Source organism: Notechis scutatus, chromosome 1 (assembly GCF_049901735.1).
Source record: "Notechis scutatus isolate UNSWTSFEM ecotype Mainland chromosome 1, rNotScu1.2, whole genome shotgun sequence".
NCBI classification, from domain to species: Eukaryota; Metazoa; Chordata; class Lepidosauria; order Squamata; family Elapidae; genus Notechis; species Notechis scutatus.
In genome coordinates, this window is record NC_142009.1 from 105,414,069 (window position 1) to 105,422,370 (window position 8,302).

Here is an 8,302-nt window from a genome sequence, read left to right on the forward strand (position 1 = left end):
AACTGGCTATAGATTTCAAACAAATTATTGACAAAGTGGAAATTTGGGGAAGTAGGATGGAAGTTATAAAGAGAGTTGGAGAAAAGGATTTGGACAGTTTGGCATTACTGGAGCTTAGAGGAAAAAAATGCTTAAGATTTAGAACAATTCTAGGAGAACATGGAGAAGATATGTAGAGAAAAGATTGGCAAGTCTCTATTGATTTCCTAAATTGGCATTGGGACAGTGGTCCCAATTCAGTTCTGCTGAGCTGGTAACAGCAATGAGCAGTGGAGACCAAACCGGTTCTCTCCACCGTTCTGCTGTTGGGCCCACCTGCCCGCCTGGGCTCCCATACTCACCTTTATCCTCTGAATTTGAAGTGCAGCTGCTTTGCGTAGCACAGAAGAGTGCTGCATGGCAGCTGCTGAAGTGACCGGTATCATACAGGCTTGCAGGAGGTGAGTTAGAACACTTCTGTGCCTGCACAAATGCCTCTGTGCCTGCGCAAAGTGCGCATTTGGTGCAAGCGTGCATGCAAAGTGTGCACGTGCGCAAAGTGCACCCCCCAATCCACGCCCACCGAACCAGTGGTAAAAATATTTGAATCCCACCATGGATTGGGACCTTATACAAAAGTCAAGACATATTATTTTGCAGAATGGAAAGATTCCTGATAGTTGGAAAGAGACTATTATAATGTTACTAATGAGGGACAAGATTTGACTTTAACAAGAAATTATCAACCAATATCTTTATTGAATAATGATTACAAACTGTTTTGACTGAAAGACTAACAATAATTTTGCAGGATTTTATTAATGAAGACAAGGAAGGTTTTTACATAAAAGGCAATTACAAGTTAATGTTAGAAATGTTAATATTCTGCAATAGCTGGAGCAACATAATGAAAAACAATCTGCATTGATAGATGCAGAGAAGGCATTTGACAATTTGAATTGGATTTATTTTTTTTTGCTTAGAATTCTGGAACATATGAACCTTGGAAATAATGTTATTAAGGTAGGTAAGGTCAATTTATACTTCTCAAAAAGCAGAAATAATTGTTAATAGAAAACTAATAAAATAATGTTAGATTTAAAAAGGTACAAGACCAGGATGTCTACTGTCTGCATTTTGTTTGTTTTGGTTCTTGAGGTATTGAATAGAGACATAAAACAATAGCAGTGAATTATGGGAGTTAAGATTAAAAAAAGAAACATATACATTGAAGACATTGTTGGGGGCAATATGCTGACTCTGTAAACCACTTAGAGAGGCCTATAAAGCACTATGAAGTGGTAAATAAATCTAAGTACTATTGCTATTTGTTGTAGAAGATCCATTATTAGACAGAGTAGGAATGGGAAAATTAAAGGAGAAGATCCACTAGATGAAGTGGCAATGGAAGAATTAAGGGAATGTGGTACATTAGCAAATTTCAAGATTAATAATTAGAAGACAAAGATATTAACATAAATATGAAATTAGAAGATCAAATAGAACTGATGGAGAAAACTGGTATTAAGATTTGAGAAAAAAGTAAATACTTGGATATTACTATGCTAAATATGAATTGTATGTTATTTCAAAACAATAGTATTAAGACATCATGAAAAAGATATATTAACATAGAAGAAATTAAAATTGTAAGTGCTGGAAAGAATTTCTGTGATTAAAAATGAATATTTTGCCTAGAATTTATTTAAGACAATACTAGTTTTGACAACTGATGCACCATTTTTGTTGAGGTAATTCCCTGTTAGGAGAATGAGCGCATACAGGGAGACGTATTTGAGAGAAGTGTTTGAATAATACACACACAGTACACAGAAGCACTGTACAGTAAATGTAGGATTTTACTTCCAGAAAGGTTTAAGCAAAGTCCAAAATAAGCAATCCAAAATCATTCACAGGTAAATCAGTCAGTTTTTCAATGCAGGGATAATCCAAATATCAAAGTCCAGTGTCAAAAACAGTTCAGTAATAGACTTACATTAAATCCAGTAATATCAGTCAATTAGAAGAAATGGAGCAACGGCAATACTTTCCAACAGAAGGAAACAGAAAGACACTCACACTCTCTTCTGAGACTCAGACTAAAACAAACCAGGTTTCTGGCTCCATCTTATGGCCGTTTGAGTAACCACACCCAATTGCAGTTGTTAGCATGCTCTTAAAGAGACAGTATTAAAATGTCTATCTTGGCTTATATATTTCTAACCCAAATACCTGTTAGGTGACTTATATTCCTAACATTCTCCCCTTTTGGGTAAGATAATATATATAACCTTACATTTTAAGTCCATAATCTTCACAGCACGCCTTATGCTTTATAGAGCCTTGGGCCTTTGTAAAATGATCTGCTATATTGTTTTCTGACATACAGTATTCTAGCTTAATCATCTTACTTTGCACACATTGTCTCACATTTAAATATCTTAAATCTGTGTGTTTAGTTCTTGTTTTAACAGCAATATTTGAAGCCATCTGTATTGCTGATTGGTTACCTTCGTAAATAACAATAGGATCTGTTACATTAATTCCCATATCAATTAATAATTGTTTATACAAAACTAAATCTGTACATAATAAAGACAAACATGAGAATTCAGCCTCCATTGTTGATAAACTTAGATGTTTCTGTCTAATAGATCTCCATCCAATCAATGCTTTCCTCAATAATACAGCAGTACCCGATGTAGATTTTCGTGTATTTATGTCTGTAGCAAAACTTGCATCAGCATATGCAGTCAAATTCAGTTCATCTTTTGGTTCCAAATACAATGCATAATGCATTGTTTGTTTCAGATATCTTAACACACGTTTAGCAGCTTGCCAGTACCTTTCAGTTGGCTGAAAGCGTTAAATCTCGCTAATTGATTAACACTGTATGCAATATCTGGCCTTGACCAATTACTGAGATAAGATGAAACTACCAATCAAGGACTGATAAATGTTCTTATCAAAAACAGGACTTTGAACATCACTGTGGCTAAACTCCTGGGTCATCGGTGTTTTAGCCAGCTTACAAAGTTCCATTTTATAACTTTTTAGTAATTGGTTAATTTTATCCGCCTGTGAGATTTTGTATCCTCCCCTAGTTCTATCTATCTTTAAACCAAGATATTGTTTGATTTCTCCTAACTGTTTTATCTTAAATTTCTTTTCCAATAGTGAAATTATCTCAGTAGCTTCTTGTTCAGTTTTGGTGATTAATGCTATATCATCAGTAATTGCAGTTTTTAGCATGCTCTTAAAGAGACAGTATTAAAATGTCTATCTTGGCTTATATATTTCTAACCCAAATACCTGTTAGGTGACTTATATTCCTAACAATTTTAAACAATGGCAAAAAGAAATATCTAAATTTATATGGCAACCCCCCCCCCCCCCAAGTTAAAATATAAAGTGTTACAAGATGCAAAGGAAAAGAGGCTTGGCTTTCCTGGATTTGAAATTGTACTTCACTGGAGGTTGTTTGTCTGAATGAAAGAATTGATATTGCTGAAAAACAAGATACTTTTACAGTTAAAAGGTCACAACCTAAAGTTTGGATGAAATTAATATTTATGCTATGATAAAGTTAAAATTAATGTCGGTACTAAAATAATTGTATTAGACATCACCTTGAGAAAATGGAATAGATATAAACCCAGGTTGTATCTGAAAACACCTTTGGAAAACAACCAAAGAGGGAATTTAAAATCAAATCAGCAGAACAATTAGTAGCATAGTATAGTATGTCAATGGTTTTCCCATTTACAGTTATCTGAAAGACTTAAAATGAATAAAAAGACTTATTATATGGAGCAAAGTAAGAATTTGAAATACAATTGTGTACCTATGATAAACATTAATTGCTAAAATGTATAAACTGTTGTTGAAATTTGAAACAGGAAGAACAGGTTGATCAATGTATGATAAAGGGGGTTAAGAATTTTGGTTATAGTATACAGATGGATCGATGGGAAAATAAGTGATTAAAGAGGTTGAAATTTATACCATATTATAACTTCAAAGAGAATTTTTATATAAATGATATTCCATTGGTACATGATACAAGAGAAATTTTCTAGAATGTGTAAAAGTGCTTCAAATGTATCTTTGAAATGTGAACAACATGAAGGGACATTTTATCATAGTTTGTTGAGATATAAAAAAGCTTTTTTAAAATGGATTCAAATACATACCTTGGTATAGAGGATTTTAACGATCAAGATTCAATTAAAACCAGAACTTTTCCTTTTAGGACTAATGGATAAACAGTTAGAAAAACCCCATAGAAGATTATTTCAATGTATGATTATGAAAGCAAGATTACCATATGCATAAAGATGGAAAGATTCAACACAACCCTTCCTAGAGAAATGCTTGGTGGAATTGTCAGTTTTTACTGAAATGGATGAATTGACTTCTTTGCCTATATAAAAGATATCTATATTTCTGGTTGATTGAAAGCACCTAAATGAATTTGTGATCTATGGTTTTGATTAGATAGGATATAGAAAGAAGAAGAATACGATATAAATTTAGACAGAGTTTAAAATATGTTTGTACTTATAATTGCTGTGAAGAATATTGAAAACAATTTCTTTATAATTTTTTTCTTTCCTAGTTTTCATTTTTTCCTGTTTTGCATTATTTACTTTTTCTTTGATTTATTCCTTTTGCTTTTGTGCTACTTTTTATCTTCTTGTTTCAAAGTTTTAATAAAATAATTTTCAAATTATGCAAAAAAAGAGATGAGAGCTATTAGAAGAAATGTATGTTGAAACAGTGCAAAGACAATTCCACTTTATTAGCCAAATATAAGGAAGACTGAGAAGTGTTAATTATCAAAATAGAAATATAAAGTGAACACCTGGAATAAGGTTAAATATTAAGACAACCAAAGTAATGTCAATTTACATAACAATATTTAATAAATTTACAGCTTATGGCAAAGAAGTGAGGGTAGTAGACAATTTTATTTTCTTGGTCTCAAAAGTTTAACAGTGCATGAAAGATCGGAACAGTTGATGCGTAGTTTTTGCAGTATAATTTACAGTGATGAAAGAATGAAATATTTAAAAATGAATATTATTCCCAGATTAATTTATATTCTGAGAATAATTCTAGTTGATATATTTAGAAATTATTTTCAGAAAATAAATTCTTCATTTGGAAATTTTCTATGGAGTTCTTTAATTCCGATACAGAAAATGCTATTATGGTACCAATTAATGAGGGAGGATTCTGAATCTGGAGCTATATAATGAAGCTTACTTATTGTCAAGTACTAACCTACTGTAAATGAGCAGCATACATCTATAGGCAATCCATTCATAGGTGGCAAGTGTAATCAGGTCTTCAGTGGATTGAGTCAATGGAGTCATACATTTAATGCTTCCAGTGGTATGATAATTACTTTTTGGCCTTAGTAAAGGCAGGGAGAATCTATTTACATTGTCCAACTGTCCAATTCCATAATTCAAGAGAATACTATACTTTGACTTTTATCACACAATGCCAGCAAAATTTTATGAGTAAGGTTTGAATCCTACCTGAATGACTTCCAAGATAAAGGCAGGTGTACTGTATGAACCTTTCTGGTGAAATCTATAAAAATGTGCCCAAAGAAATTGGTATTATCCCTTTTTTCTTCACACAATTTCATTGAACATTTTTGTTTTCTCTTCTTTGTGTTCCTGAAGTATGTTTTTCACATTTCAAAACCATTCCATTCCCTTCCCATAAGTGAAAATTGATCTGTAATAATGCCTTGAGGGTTAAAACAAATATATGACAAATTGGCACAAAGGAAGGTGCATCTTTTCATACACATGTATCTTTTCACACACATGTAGGCTGGAAGCTTGCTTAAGGATTATGTTTTAATTTACAAGCTTTATAGAAAGTGGTTGGGGGGGAAAGGAAGCCATAGGCTTTTAAACTGCCATGTTCCTTAAGAATTCAGTATTTATATTCATGCTGTTACCCAAATTAAAATGGCATATTTCATAATATGTCTCTTTTACAGCTGCCTCTGTCATTCTGACAAGAAAAACATCTATACAGATTGTACCATTTTGGGGAAACTTTATGCCATATGGAAAAATATACCATGTTTTCTCAAGTTATATGATCTCAATTTCTAACCAAAAATGTAATGAACAACCAGCAGAGTACTTTCAAAACAAATGAACCAAAGAGCTGCTGTTTTACTCTATTGGACACCAAAATACTGCTACAAGTTGTGATCTCCTTGATCAACAATGTTTTGAATGAGAAGAACATACTCTAATTATTGTTCAGGAACATGTCCCTTTAGCCATTTTCCTAAGGTTGAATCCTGATGGAATGGAATCCATAGAATCCATGACTGTGTCTTGCTGAACTTTAGCCCAAAAGAAGACCTCACCCTTTTCTTAAAAAAATGATCAAATGCAGCAGTCATTCCCACACTATTTTCACCAAACTTTGTTTAGAATACAGGTAGGTTTCAACTTAAGACTACAATTGAGGCCAAAATTTCTGTTACTAAATGAGACATTGGTTAGGTGAGTTTTGCCCCATTTTACGACCTTTCTTACCACAGTTGTTAAGCAAATCCCTGCAGTTGTTAACGTTAGTAACAAGGTTGTTAAGTTTAACCTGGCTTCCCCATTGACTTTGCTTGGCAGAAGGTCACTTGACCCCAGAGACACTGCAACCGTCATTAATATGAATCCATTGCCAAATGTCTGAATTTTGATCATGTGACCATGGGGCTGTTGCAATGGTCGTTAAGTGTGAAAAATGGTCACAAGTCACTTTTTTCAGTGCCGTTGTAACTTTGGTCACTAAAATGAACTGTTGTAAGTCAAGGACTACCTGTGTATGGTGGCAAACAGTTCTGATACAATGAAAGAGAACGGAAAAAGTTGTGCCCATAATTTCTTTTCATGAATTGAGTAAGAGTAGCCAAGTTAAAAATAATAAACGGAAGTATTCATATTTGAATGCCATTTACTCATATAACTAAGGGGGCTAACAGTATGCATGCATTAAAACATCCATAAAAGCAACTCTGTACTGTGAAAACAAGGCCTGTTAGTGTTCTCATTTCAAGAGTCCCCCACTAAATGCCCTATGAAATGAGGGTTTTACCTGCTTCTATTAAGATAAAAGGATGGAAGCTAATCTAACCTTGGGGTTAATTAAGGGTTTGCCATTGAGAATATTATTTACTGGGTTCCTTCCCCTGATCTCTCTAAGGACGGGCACCCATAGCCTACATTCTTGGCTACTCGCGATGTAGAGAAGGCAGATTCTGAAGGAGATGTTCCCAAAGAGAACAAGGACCCCAAGTCAGCAAGGACTTTAAAGACTGCCACTCCCTGGTTGAACTGAAGCCGCCTGGCAATCAATGCAGCTTCTCCGAAATAGATATTATTCTGCTGGACTGATTAGTGTTGGCGGGCAAGCAGACAGCTGCCTCCTATGCCAGCTGGTGCTTCCAAGTCATTTTCAAGGGCAGACCCCTACAAAATAAGTTACAAACTTCTGCGTCAGCTATACAAACGTCATAAAATGTCGATCGAGAGGAAAGAAATGGAAGGAAAAGAAAAGGAGGGTTCCTAGTGATATTATCCTGGTAATTCATAAAAAATTAATAAGATTTTAAAATGTGGAGGGTTCTCAGGCTATTCTCCTTTTATAGAAAAGGACCCAATTAGAGCTAGACCAATTTAGAGAATTCATTCAAAACGAGATACAAAGATCTCAAGCAATGTGCCTTGAATTTGTGATCATGGAAATTCCATGAATGGCTGTATTTTTTTATTTTTTTTAAATCAGAATTTGATAAAATTACGGGAGTTTTTGTGTCGGCTTTTTAAAATAACATTTTAGCTTTTATACTGAATTCCATACCATCTGCAGTCATAGTTATCTATTCTATAAGAATAAAGAGAGTTTTAAATTTTGAACTGATACAAGTTTGTTTGGTTTTTAAACAAGAGAAACAAATGATCAAAATGAAAAGACGGTTCCAATCATTCTCAGTTTTGTTTAACCGGAATATGAGGGTTCATAGGACCTGATGAGTGACATAGTAAAATTAGCTTCCTCTGCTATTTTTTTTAAGTTATTTTTTTTTCTTTATTAAGAAAAGCTAACAACATTAGCTTTAGTTCCTCCAGTGTAAGTTCTGCAAGAAGAATATAACGAGCTAATTGCATTCCAAAGTATTTTTTTTTTGTTTTCCCTTACCACCCAGTGATGCCATTGTCTTTTTCAATTGCTTCTCTACATCTGGATATCATATGATTTCTTTAACTGCATATGTGATAGCAAGCTA